The 13,289-nt window shown below is 38.1% G+C and overlaps 1 non-coding gene across 1 annotated transcript; it reads left to right on the forward strand.

Annotated features, from left to right (window-relative positions):
• The first annotated feature begins 293 nt into the window (after nt 1–293).
• On the forward strand, nt 294–401 carry LOC127747895 (small nucleolar RNA R71). Its single transcript, XR_008009842.1, has one exon. It is a non-coding gene; the product is annotated as a small nucleolar RNA R71 (small nucleolar RNA).
• The last annotated feature ends 12,888 nt before the right edge of the window (nt 402–13,289 follow it).

A 13,289-nucleotide genomic window follows, 5' to 3' on the forward strand; every position in this document is an offset into this window, starting at 1 on the left:
GATGACTGCTGCAACTTGGTTTCCTCCACCTTTTTGGTAAGATCTGCTAGCTGTTTGGTGATTATCTTATTTTGAGCAAGCAATGCATCAATGTGATTCAGCTTCATTACTCCTCGAGTGTTACTTCTTTCAGAAGCATAGAAGTAGTCATTCTCAGCTACCGTTTCAATGACATCTATGGCTTCTTCAATGGTTTTCTTCTTGTTTAGAGAGCCCCCTGATGAATGGTCTACAGCTTTCTTTGACTCATAAGAAAGACCTTCATAAAAAATGTGAAGTTGAACCCATTCATTAAACATGTCTGGTGGGCATCTTCTTGTTAAGTCCTTGAACCTCTCCCATGCCTCATAGAGAGTTTCACCATCTTGTTGCCTGAAAGTTTGCACCTTAGCTCTCAGCCTATTAATTCTTTGAGGAGGGTAGAATCTTGCCAAAAACTTGTTCACCACTTCTTCCCAATTTGTTAAGCTCTCCTTCGAGAAGGATTCAAGCCACTTAGATGCTTTGTCCCTGAGTAAGAAAGGGAACAAAAGCAGCCTATAAACATCCGGGTGGACTCCATTAAACTTCACTGTGTCACATATTCTCAGGAAGGTGGTTAGATATTGATTGGGATCTTCTTGGGCACTTCCTCCAAATGAGCAGTTGTTCTGAACAAGGGTGATGAGCTGGGGTTTTAATTCAAAGTTTTTGGCATGTATAGTGGGCTTTTGGATACTACTTCCACAATTTCCTGGGTTTGGATTGATGTAAGAGCCTAGAACTCTCCTCTCTTTCCCAACATGATTTACAGGGCCTTCTCTGGCATGGTTGTGAGCTTCTCCTTCATGGTTGTTTTCCAAGTTCTCCTCCATGTTTGTTTCAAAATACTCTTCCTCTTCCTCAGTACCAAGAACTCTTTTCCCTCTTGCTTCCCTCCTTGCTCTATGGAGGGTCCTCTCAGGTTCTGAATCGAAGGAAGTTGAAGCTCCACTTCTTCTCCCTGTCATACAACTAACAGAGCACACAGCAAGAACTAAAATGAGGAAATTATTCTTGTTAGAGTGATTGTTAGTGTGAGTGGTGCAATTTATCAAACAGTTAGTGGGTTAGTCAGCAGAATTGTAAATAATAACAAAGAGAGAAAGAAAACAGAGAGGGTATAGGAGATGAGGAAGAAATTGAATAAACTGAAGGTAAATGGCTAGATAAAGTAAACAAATAAAATAAAAAAATGCTCAATCTAGTGAACTTCCAACTTAATCATTGTTGATACAAAATCAATCCCCGACAACAGCGCCATAAACTTGATGCACGAACACTTGTCTCTCAACAAATTTCCCTTCGGCAAGTATACCAAATTGTTGTCAAGTAAAAACTTACAATAGAGTGAGGTCGAATCCCACAGGGATTGATTGGTCAAGCAACTTTAGTTGGAAGAGTATGCTAGTTGAGCTAAACAGAGTATAGTTTGAGAATTGCAGAAAATTAAATGGCGGGAAAGTAAATAGCAGAAAATAAAGTACAGAATCTTAAATGGGAATTTGGGGAAGTGAGCAAGGAAATAAATGGCAAAAAGTAAAGAGAATGGGTAAGATCAGAAATGGGAAATTCATTGGGCTCAGGAGATGTTGTATTCTCCGGATCAAGTTCATTTTCATCTCTCCCTCAATCAATGCATCTATTGATCTCCTTGGCAATCTTAGGTGATTGGATCCCAATTCCTTGGCAATCTAATCTCTCTAAGCTTGAACAATTGCCCAATTCCTTGATTTAATTGCTCATGGGAAGAGATGAAGTATGGTCACTGATTATACCACTTGTATTTTCAAATCAAAGTGTTGGGAGGATTACATGTCACTATATCCACCCAGACCCCAATTTGGTCCAATATGAGAAAGCATTTCTAGCATGATCTCCTAATCCCTTTTCCAAGGCTCAGAGGAGACCCAATTATGGAGAGTTTTTTTTCCAAGACAACTAACCAATTGAATTAAGATCGAAAGCTTTCTAGTAAATCAAAAGAGAAGAAAGAAGAAGAAGAATGAAAACTATAATTGTTCCATCAAATTACAACAGAGCTCCCTAACCCAATGAAAGGGGTTTAGTTGTTCATAGCTCTAGAAATGGAAAATGGCAGAAAAGAATACATGCTTCAAAATGCAGAAAAGTAAATATACAGAAGGTAGTTCTTTAAAGTGCCCAGCTTCTCTATAGTTCAAAACTACTCCTATATATACTACTCTTCTTGATCTTTTAGTGAGTTCTGCAAGTCTTGGGTGTGGGCCTTAGATCTTGACTTAAAGCAGTTACAATCGTTAGTGGGCTCAGCTTACAGAAAGGTGTGAGTTAGGCATGGGCGTTAATGATGTTAACGTTAAGTGAAATTGTGGGTTCAAGAACGTTAGTGGCAATCACCTTTTTCACTAACGTTTCAACCCCATATAGTCCATGTTAACTTCAACGTTAGTGGCACTAACGTGACTACTAACGTTGCCTTATGAACCTTCGCAAGCGTTATTAGGACTTACCTTTCCCAATAACGTTGCCTTATGCCCCTCTTACCCTACGTTAGAGTTCACGTTAGTTTAACTAACGTGACTCTTAACGTGGGCATGCCTATTTTCGAGAGCGTTAGTGACACTTACCTTTGTCTCTAACGCTCCAAATGCCCCTTCTCTCCACGTTAGAGTTCACGTTAACTAGGTTAACGTGGCCACTAACGTTGTAGTGAATGCCATCTCCAACGTTAGTGGCAAAGGTGAGTGTCACTAACGTTGGCTCATCAATCTTAGCTCCACGTTAACTTTCAGGTTTGTGGTCTTAACATGACCACTAACGTGGGCAATGCTAGCTTGATCTAACGTTAGTGACAAAGGTGAGTGTCACTAACGTTGGCATTGTTCCTCCCTTCGACGTTAGAGTTCACGTTAACTAAGTTAACGTGACTCTTAACGTGGCTCATTGCCAATTCTTGGAGCGTTAGTGGTGTTCACGTTTACCACTAACGCTGGAGCTCTCTTTATCTCCACGTTAACTACCACGTTAACCTAGTTAACGTGGCAATTAATGTGGGCTTATGATGGCTTCGCAGGCGTTATTGGTGATCACTTTTCTCATTAACGTTGCAAGCTCATTCCCATTTCACGTTAGTGGTCACGTTAACTAGATTAACGTGGCTACTAACGTGTTTTTTCCTTGCTTCCTTTGTCCTGAAATCAAGCAAATAAAGTGCATCAAAGCTCTAGCCAAAGTCATGAGATTATGCATCATCAATTTGTCATTCAATTCTTGTAAAATCCTCATGAAATCATGTAAAATTCACAATAGTTGCTTGAATCAAGGTGTAAGTGTATTTTCATCCAAAACTTGCCTTATTCACTAAGAAAATACATGAAACTCCCCTAAAATAGTAAAGAAAAGGTCAGTAAAACTGGCCTAGATGCCCTGGTGTCATTTGGGTGCCATTATTTTGATAAAAAAAATCTTATTTCATTGAAAATATCTATTTTTTTAATTTTTTAACGTGTTTAGTAATTTTCTAGTGGTAAAAGACTAGAAAATAAAAAAAAAAGATTTTTTTAGAAGTTGTAATTTACATTTTTTTTAAAAGATCTTTTTTCCTTTAAAAAAAGATATTTTTCATGTAATAAATAAATAAAAAAGTACTTTTATATTGTTATACCCAAATATAATTGATAGATAAAAAGATATTTTTGCGTGAGATATCTAAACATAATATTACTTTTTATTTTTTCATAAGATCTTTTTTTAGAAGCTCACCCAAACAAGCCCATTATAAGTGATGGAGAAGATTCAGACAGAGCCACATCGGGGGTGTTTAATAACCGGGTATGTGGGCTGGTAAAGGGAGCCATAAGGAAAAAAAAAACTGTTTCTAGCCTCAACTAGTGGGCCAGAGTCACATACTACACCAATAAGGCCTTGCCTTTGCAAATGGGCCCAGCTTTCTCAACAATACCAACCCATAGTAGCGTTGGGGCAGGAAACATGGGTGCGCCGACCCATCCTCGTCCGGGTCAAGCGGATTGTGAGACTAGGGGAGAAAAATGCCCCGACCTTAGCACAGCAGCTGAAGAGAGACGCTGTCATGCTCCTAGCGCAGCAGCTCGAGGGAGAGATTATGAAGATAGAGGGCCTATATTGAAGGGAAATAGACGGCACGCTGTGAAGGAGATAGCCGAGCAGAGAACTATGCGATCGAGGCCTTCATGAGTCGTGGTGAGGCATGTCCGCGAAGCTCAGGGAGAGTGAATCACGCTAATGAGGATGGTGAGCATGGGGATGATGGGACCAACGACGCATGGGACTTTGGAAAGTCTGAAGCTGTGAAGACACGGTTGGGTTTAAGGGACAATATGAGTACAGATGAAGTCGATGTTGAGGAAATCGATGACTCGAGAACAGAAGTAGATGAAGATGATGAATATGTTGTTGAAGCGCACAGGGATAGCGGGTAGGGGGCTGAGAAGGGGATGGTGTTGGGAACACGGGTATTAAGGGTGAGAACAAGGCTGACAGTGAAGCTGAAAATAGGACCTGGGCTGATGTGTATAAAGATCATGATATTGATATTGTTAATAAATGTAGCGGTTTGATGATAGGCAGGGAGAGTGTGGTGCAAGGTGGGGATGAAACTGGGGAGACTCTAACGAAGGGAGAAGGTGATGAAGTTGATGGAGGTACGAGTGACAATTAGAGTTCAAAAGTGGATGAGTAAATGATGGAAAATAAAAGGACATGGGATTCAGCGATAGAATCCAGTGCTATGTTGTACAAAGAAGAAGATGCTATCATGGCAATCCTCCAAGCTCATAATGAAGAAAATGCTAAAAAAAAAGATTGACAAAACAAAAGGAGAAAATAGGACGATGCAGACCCAAGAATGGAAAAAAAGTGTGTAATAAACTCTTAAAATTATTTTTAGTTCATGGAATGTTAGGGACTGAGAGGGAATGAAAAGTTGAGAATGGGAAAGGAATTAAAGATAAAATATAGACTAAATATGTTAGGTTTGATTGAGACTAAAAGGCATGTAGTGATGGAATTTGATGTAGCACAGCTCTGGGGGTACGATAGTGTGGGGTGAAAATATGTTGCGTCTGATGGTGCATCGGGTGGGCTGTTGTTAATATGGGATGATTGTACGTTTAAGATGAACAATTGCTATAAAGGAGAGAGATAGTTGTGTGTTAAACGGGTCCTATTAAAGAATAATTTCAATTACGCTTTCTTCTTGGTTTACGGTGCTCATTCTAGAGATGAAAAATTTATTGTGTGGGAGGAGTTGAGCTATATTACTGGTTTATGCTAAGTCCCTTGCTGTTTTATGGGAGACTTTAAGGGGATTGTATAGGTGGAGGAAAGAAAAGGCACTGGTAGTTTAACAGCATCTGCTGAAGATTTCAAGACTTGGATACAAGATATGCACTTAGTGGACTTACCGCTTAATGACCAGAAATATACATGGTTTAGAGGTTCTTCATGTAGTCGGATTGACAGAGTGATGATTAGTCTGGAATGGATTGAGGAGTTTCCAGAGACTCGCCTAAGAGGAGGACCAAGGGGTTTGTCAGATCATTGTCCGATGATAGTGGAAGATATAAAGATGAGTGGAGGCCCAAGACCGTTCAAAAGTCTAGACTCATGGTTTACACATGAAGGTTTTCTAAGAATGGTTAAGGAGGAATAGAGGGGGTTAGGAGAGGTAGAGTTCACAGATAAATTAAAGGCCTTAACAGTTCCTTTGGGAAGATGGCACAATGACGATTTTGGTGCCATGGATAAGAAAATTAAGAGGTTTGAGGAAGAGATTAAGAAGGTAATGACATGGTAAGCAGTGGGGTTTATGATGGAATAGTGGAGGCAAGAAGGAAGGCGTTGGTAACTTGCTGCGAGAGATGGTATGTCAGAAAAGAATTACACTGGAAACAAATGTCACGATCTAAGAATGCGAAGGACATGGACAAAAACATCGTTTCACCACATAGCTTCTTCAAGGAGAAGGCATAACAAAATTGATGCCCTAGTAATTAATGGAAGATTGGTTAGGAACTCAGCTAGAATAAGGATTGCTATCAGAGGATTTTATAAGCAATTGTATCATCAGGAGGAATCTTCCTTGGTGGGCTTCAGGGATGGATTGGTGGATATGATATCTGAAGAGGATTCGGTGGCTTTAGAAGTATTGTCGTCAGTTGAAGAGATTAGAAAGGCAGTGTGAGACTCTGAATCATCTAAAGTACAGGAAGTGACAGATACAATATGAACTTTATCAAAAAGTGTTGGGATGAGATTGGGGCTGATTTTACGGCAGCTGTGATTGGCTTTTTTCAGACATCCGGACTACCTAAAGACTCTAATATCACATGGGTTGCGCTAGCACCTAAGTTTTTTGGGGCTAAGGAAATCAAAGACCGTCGCCTGATCAGTATGGTTGGATGTATATACAAGGTGCTTTCAAAGGTGTTAGTTAGGAGGATGAGATCAGTGATGCCGGGATTGGTTGAGGAGACCCAGAGTGTGTTTTTCAAGGGTTGTAAAATACATGATGGGGCACTTATTACGTTTGAAAATATGCATTGGCTTAAAGTAAGGAAAAAGGAAGCGGCAATAATCAAACTGAATTTTCAGAAGGCATATGATGGAGTCAAGTTGAGCTTTGTGGACATTGTCTTACAGAAGATGGGGTTTGGGCGTGAATAGAGGGAGTGGGTGATGGAGTGTGTTGGCACAGCCTCTATGTCAGTATTGATAAATGGTTCACCCACGAAGTCAATCAGGATGGAAAGAGGTTTGAGACAAGGTGATCCACTATCTCCCTTCTTATTTGTTCTTGTTGTTGACGTCCTACATAGAATGGTCGGAGAGGCAGTTAGAAACGGACATATAACCCCATCGTTGGTTGGGAGAGACAATATAGAATTGTCGCATCTTCAGTTTGTAGACGACACTATGTTGTTTTTCCTGCCAAAGGAAGAGACTATCAAGAACTATAATAGGCTTTTATGCTGCTTTAAGTTGATGTCGGGGCTAAGCATCAAGTTTAAAAAATCCAGTTTCATCCCAATCAACTATGACCCATAGTGGGTGCGAAGTATATGCAGCTTGTTGGGGTGCAAGGAAGCTATTCTTCCAATCAGATACCTTGGAATTCTTCTAAGAGCTAACCTAAGGTTGGTCAAGACTTGGAAGCCAATAATAGACAAAGTGGAGGAGAAGCTCAGCTTATGGAAGTCAAAGGTGCTCAACAAAGCAGGAAAATTGGTGCTCATCAAAGCTGTTTTAAATAGCCTACCGGTATATTATTTAAGCTTATATAAGATGACGAAGGCTGTTACTGAGAAGTTGATTTCATTACATAGGAAATTCTTGTGGAGTAAGGAGGATGGTAGGAACGGTTTAGCTTTGGTTAGATGGGAATTGGTTCCGGCTCCGAAAAAGCTAGGGTGTCTAGGAGTTGGAGATGCGATGGTTCGTAATATAACACTTTTATTCAAGTGGTGGTGAAGGTTTTCAAAGGAGGAATGCCTGTTATGGAAAAAAGTGGTATGTTCTTGTAATAAGCTCAATCCCAACGAGTTACTTTCCACTCAGACATTACCGATTAGAGAGGGTCCATAGAAGGATATTTGACAGCTACAGATAATAGAGCAGCATGTAAGAGACAACATGATAACATGGTTGACCATGGAGGTTGGTTATGATAGAAGAACTTGATTCTGGGAGGATGTCTGGCTATATTGTGGTGCTCTGAAGGATAGGTTTCCAAGACTCTTCTCCGCTTTAATCCAAAAAATATCTGTCATAGGGGATTGTGGGTTCTGGATGGGTGAGACTAGATATGGAACTTCCATTGGAGGCGTGAGATATTTCAATGGGAATTAGAAATTGTGAATCAATTACATGACACTTTGAGACTGGTTAAATTAGCAGCTGACGGAGAGGATAGGGTGGTGTGGAAGTTTGATAGACAATGTGTATTTTCTACTAACTCATTTGTGCAAGTGTTGTAGGAGGAAACGCTTTCAGAGGACGTAACAATTTATAGCTTCACCAAGACCATCTAGAAAGGCTTAGTTCCTTTAAGAGTAGAGCTGTTTGTTTGGTTTAGTAGGCAGGGTGAATACAAAAGAAAGATTATGTCGGCTTGGGATAATTAATAATGAGGATAATATGTGTGTACTATGTAATAAGGATGTAGAATATGTCCATTATTTATTTCTTGCATGTGAATTTACTTGGAAGGTGTGGTGTGCTTCCTTATCTCTTTTTGACAGGTGTTGGTCCGTCCCCGATACTTTGAAGGACCATTTTCAAAGCTGGACAGGTGCGACTTGTAGAAAGGAAGAGCGCAACAAATGGTACATATCTTTCTTTGCGATAGTTTGGAACGTCTGGATCGAAAGAAATATGAGGATATTTCAATTTCAGAATAAAGGAAAAGAGGTAGAAGAAATTGTTAATATGTCTAGTATTAGTTATCACACACTTTAATCATGCAAATATTCAATTCATGGAAAACCTTAAATGATTAAACCCTAATTTCTTAGTAATTTAATCTCCTCTAACCAAATCAAGCGCCAATTCTTTAGTCACTTAATTTAAATTATAAGGTTAAGTCTAATTCTAGTTTATGAGCCACACAAACCCTAGGTACCCAAAGATAAGACGATTATATGTCACGTATCGCATTACATCCAAGTAATTAGACAATTATGAGAAATTAATTTCAAGCTATAATTCAAGTGAGTTAACTTTTCCAAGATTCAACAAGAATTCAATTAGAATAAGAGTTACCTTCCAATATACTATAATTCCTAGGATGAAGAACAAAATTACTCTTTGAATATAAAAGAGTGCATTGATTAAGAGTAGAATGACAATAGTATTAATCCATTAAAATAACAGAGCTCTTAACTTTAACATTGGAGGTTTAGTTGCTTATGACTCAGAAGAAAACCTAGAGTAAAAAAATTTAAAAGTACGGAATGAGGACGAAGAAGAAGAGAGAGCCTATAGGGCTAAATATTTTCTCCTTTTATATCTAATTCTAATTTATATGAAATTAAAATTCTAAACCCTAAAATTTATCTTTTCTTAATTTAAAACTTAAATAAAAATTAAAACTAAGCCTTCTGTGGAGAGTGAAAAACGCGCTACTGGCGCTAAATGACGAGCAGTAGCGTTTAACGTCGCTAGACAGAGAGCAATTCTGGTGTTACTGGACTCCTAGCGCTAAATGCCAAGTAGTGGGATTTAGTGCCACTAGCGTACTGATGCAAAAATTTATAACCCAGAAACTAACCGACAAGTGCACCGGATCGTACCAAGTAATATCTCAGGTGAGTGAGGGTCGATCCAACGAAAATTGATGGATCAAGCAACAATGATTGAGTGATTTACTTAGTTAGACAAGCAGAAAAGAGTGTTTTAGTGTTTTATAGCATAAAACAGTAATTCAGAGAAATAAAAGACAAATGATAAATTGGTGTGAAGAATATGGGAGAAAACAGTTAAGGTTTTGGAGACGTTTATTTTCCGGATTAACTTTTCTTACCAACTATTTTAATCATGCAAGATTCATTCTATGGTTCACCATAAGTGACTAAACCCTAATTTCTTAGACCTTTTTAGTCTTCTCTAACCTTCATCAATTGCAAATTTCTTGGTCACTTGATTCCGATTAGAGAGTTAAGTTCAAATCTGGGTCATAACCACATGAACCCTAATTACCCAGAGCTAACAGGATTTTATGTCACATATCCCAATTAGTCCATGTAATTAGCAATTCAGGAGGAATTTGCTTTCAAGATATTGTTCAAGTGAGACTCTCTAGAGAACCACAATCGAGCCTGTTATTCAAGCAAGACGATCCTCTAGAGATAACTTTCCTGAGATTCACAAGAACTCATGTAGAATAAGGGTCATACTTCCGTTCCACCCAGATTCATAAGATGAAGAACGAAAACAATCCTTAAAACTGAATCAAGACATTAATTAAAATAAAAAATTAATAATATCCATCCATATAAATAAACAGAGCTCCTAACCTTAACAGTGGAGGTTTAGTTGCTTGTGGCTTAGAGAAAAAACTAGGATTCTAAAAAACTGTAAAGTGCGAAATGAGGTAAGAGAGAAGAGAAGAGCCCGAAGGGCTGATTCTTTTTCCCTTTTATATCTAATCCTTATTAATGTAAAATATCTTTTCTAAAACTAAATAATATCTTTTCCTATTTATAAATAAAATAAAGTTTAATCGAAATTAATTAAAATCTTCGAGCATAATAATTGATGGATGCGAGGACCGCTCCTTTTCCTTGGATTGGCACCTAAATTCAAGTTTCTTGAAGTTAGGCTTAGTCTTGGCAGCATGTCTTGGAGTGCATTGAGTGATCTTCATGCCTAACTTTAGGAAATGGAAGTTAGGTGTAGCCTTGGCAGCACGCTTTAGCGTGTAAGTTCTTCTTCCGGCGCCTAACTTGGGAAAAGCCAAGTTAAGCGCCAATATGGCCATACAGGTTGGAGAAGAAGTGTATACTATTATATATCGTTGGAAAGATCTAGAAGTTATCTTTCCAATGCATCTAGAATCATGTCAATTGAATCTCTGTAGCTCAGGTTATTCTTGTTGGAGTGCAAGGAGGTCAGGGTTGACAGCATTATTCACTTTATTCTCTTCTTCTATAAAACTCCATCAAATCCATCCGAATGCTACTTGAAATAAACAAAATTGCACACAACTTAAAGTAGCATTTATAGTGGCTAAAAAGTATTTAAATTTTGATTAAACTTAACGATTCAAATGCGAATTCACTAGGAAAAAATAGGAAAGATGCTCACACATCACGTATATCCTTGGCACATTTTACGAAGTGTCTGGCACGTGTCGTGGCATTTAGCACCATGATGCCAAAGAGAAAGCATAAACTATTATATATAATTAGAAAAATCTGAAAGTTGTCTTTCTAATGTCACTGAAATCAAGTCAATTAGACCTTTGTAGCTCAAGTTATGCTCGTTGAAGTGTGAGCAGGTCAGGGTCGACAGCATCCATGAATTCACTTTGCACTTGTCTTCAATTCTTGGTTCCTCCTTGTTCTTTTGCTTTTATTTTTCTAACATTTTTCTACAAGAATCATGAAAGCAAAAAAATCAAAGTACTAATAGAATAGCCTTGAAAATCATATAATTATTAAGCAAAAGTCACAACTTTTCTATAAGAAATGCTAATAAAAAGTGCTTAAGATGCTTATGCATCATAACACCAAATTTAAGTTCTTGCATGTCCTCAACCAAGCAAAGAATCATGGATTAGTCATCAAGCTTTTCAACCCTAAAATACAAGGATAAATAGTTGCAATCCAAATGAGTTTAGTTAGTCGTTTCACTTAGGCACAATTCAATACAATTGGTTATAATCTTTAAAGACCTCTGTCCAGATTAGATTATAGAATCCTTCCTTGAATCATCACCTTGAAGCAAGCTTATTTACTTTCTTTCCACAGTTTATTTTTATTGGGTGCTTTGCACCTTGACTCTAGCCGTGACCCTAAATTTTTTGTCTTAAACTTTGCTCGACACAGAACACCATAAGCACTTGATTAGGGAGCTCTTTGAGTTTACCATGTCCTTTTAACATTCTCAGTCATTGGTGCTCAGAGCCTTTAGCTTTCTCCTCTTTTAGGGAGAGTATTTTGTATTTTGAGCCTAGTCGTGACTTTAAATTCTTTGTTTTCAAGCTTTTGCTTGATGCATAAGGACCACAAGCACTTGACTATGATGCTTTTCGAGCTTATTTTTCTTTCAATATCCTTAGTCGGTAGTACTCAGAGCCTTTAATTTCTCTTTCAACCCCTTTTCTTTTTTTATTACAAGTTGCTCCTTCAAAGCTTTGTCAAGTGTAGATATCTCATAATAGTCCTCTAGACAAAGGCCTCAAGTAATTTAGCTCGGCTTGTGTTGAACATTCTTAGTTAGTTTGGCCTTCCAAACTCATATTGTCATGCTCTTTATAATCAATCCCTTGTTTTTTTCTTAGCACATGACTCCTTAGCCACATTTAGGAGCAATCACAATTATAATTGTAGGTTGTTATGGATAAGTAATGATATGCACTTAACTAATAAGACTCATAAACATTATATAGGATAGAACAAGAAAACATATGCATATAATTAAAAAAAGAAGGAAGTAATTAGAAGTCAACAACCTTAGTTCTCATTGCCCTCATTTTCATCATATTGCTCTTTATCATCCTTTTAGGCTATGTAGAGCATAGCCTCCAACACCAAACTTAGATTAATTGCTTGTCTTCAAGCAACAAAGAAAAACGATGGTAATAGAAATAGGAATAATCATGATTATCTAGTGGGAGCAAGTAAGCAAGGTGGAGGCTCATTCAAATAAAACAAACAAGAATTAAAAACAAAACGAAAGCAAAGATAAAATAAAGCAAAATAAACATGTTACTAATGTATTGGCATAGGAGAAGTAGACCTTGCATGAGTGAAGTGTGGCAACACCAAACTTGGCATGAGAACATCAAACTTAGTATGACACAATCAATGAAAGGTTGGGCCAAGTATCCAGTGAAATGCAAGCATCATGTTGGTGTCGCAACACCAAACTTAATCCATGAAATATATATACAACATGAAGCAAAGTAAAAAAGAAAAATAAAAAGAAATTACCTAACGTTGGGTTGCTTCCCAACAAGCACTTCTTTAACGTCACTAGCTTGACGGTTGATTTCTTGTTAAGGTGAGGGGTTTATCATAGTGATTCAATTCCTACCCTCTCACTGTGAATTTTCTTCATGTGTCCCCATGAAGTAGCTCAATATGCTCAAGAGAGAGGATTCTGTTCACTGTAGAAGACAACACTAGATTACGAGTCAACACCACCTTCAATGTTAGGGAGAAACCATCAGTAGGGACCTTCTTGTTTTTTCATCCCTTGGACACTTTCTTCTTGGGAGCCTCCTCCTTTCTTGACATTGCATTCCCAACACCAAACTTAGATTTGATGTCAGTGAAAATTTTGTTGATTTTTACCAAAGGATGCTTAGGCTGCAGACTATGCTGTTGTGTATCATCAGGAGATTCTTGAAGGTTTGGATCAATTAAGTCAATTTGCATGCACCTCTCCTCTTCACCTGATGAATGCATAATTTTTAAAACATAAAAGACCAGTTTCTCCTCATGCACTTTAAGTACTAATTCACCCTCTTCTACATCAATTAGAGCTCTCTCAGTGGTTAGAAATGGTCTTCCTAGGATTATAGAGGC

Source organism: Arachis duranensis, chromosome 5 (assembly GCF_000817695.3).
Source record: "Arachis duranensis cultivar V14167 chromosome 5, aradu.V14167.gnm2.J7QH, whole genome shotgun sequence".
NCBI classification, from domain to species: Eukaryota; Viridiplantae; Streptophyta; class Magnoliopsida; order Fabales; family Fabaceae; genus Arachis; species Arachis duranensis.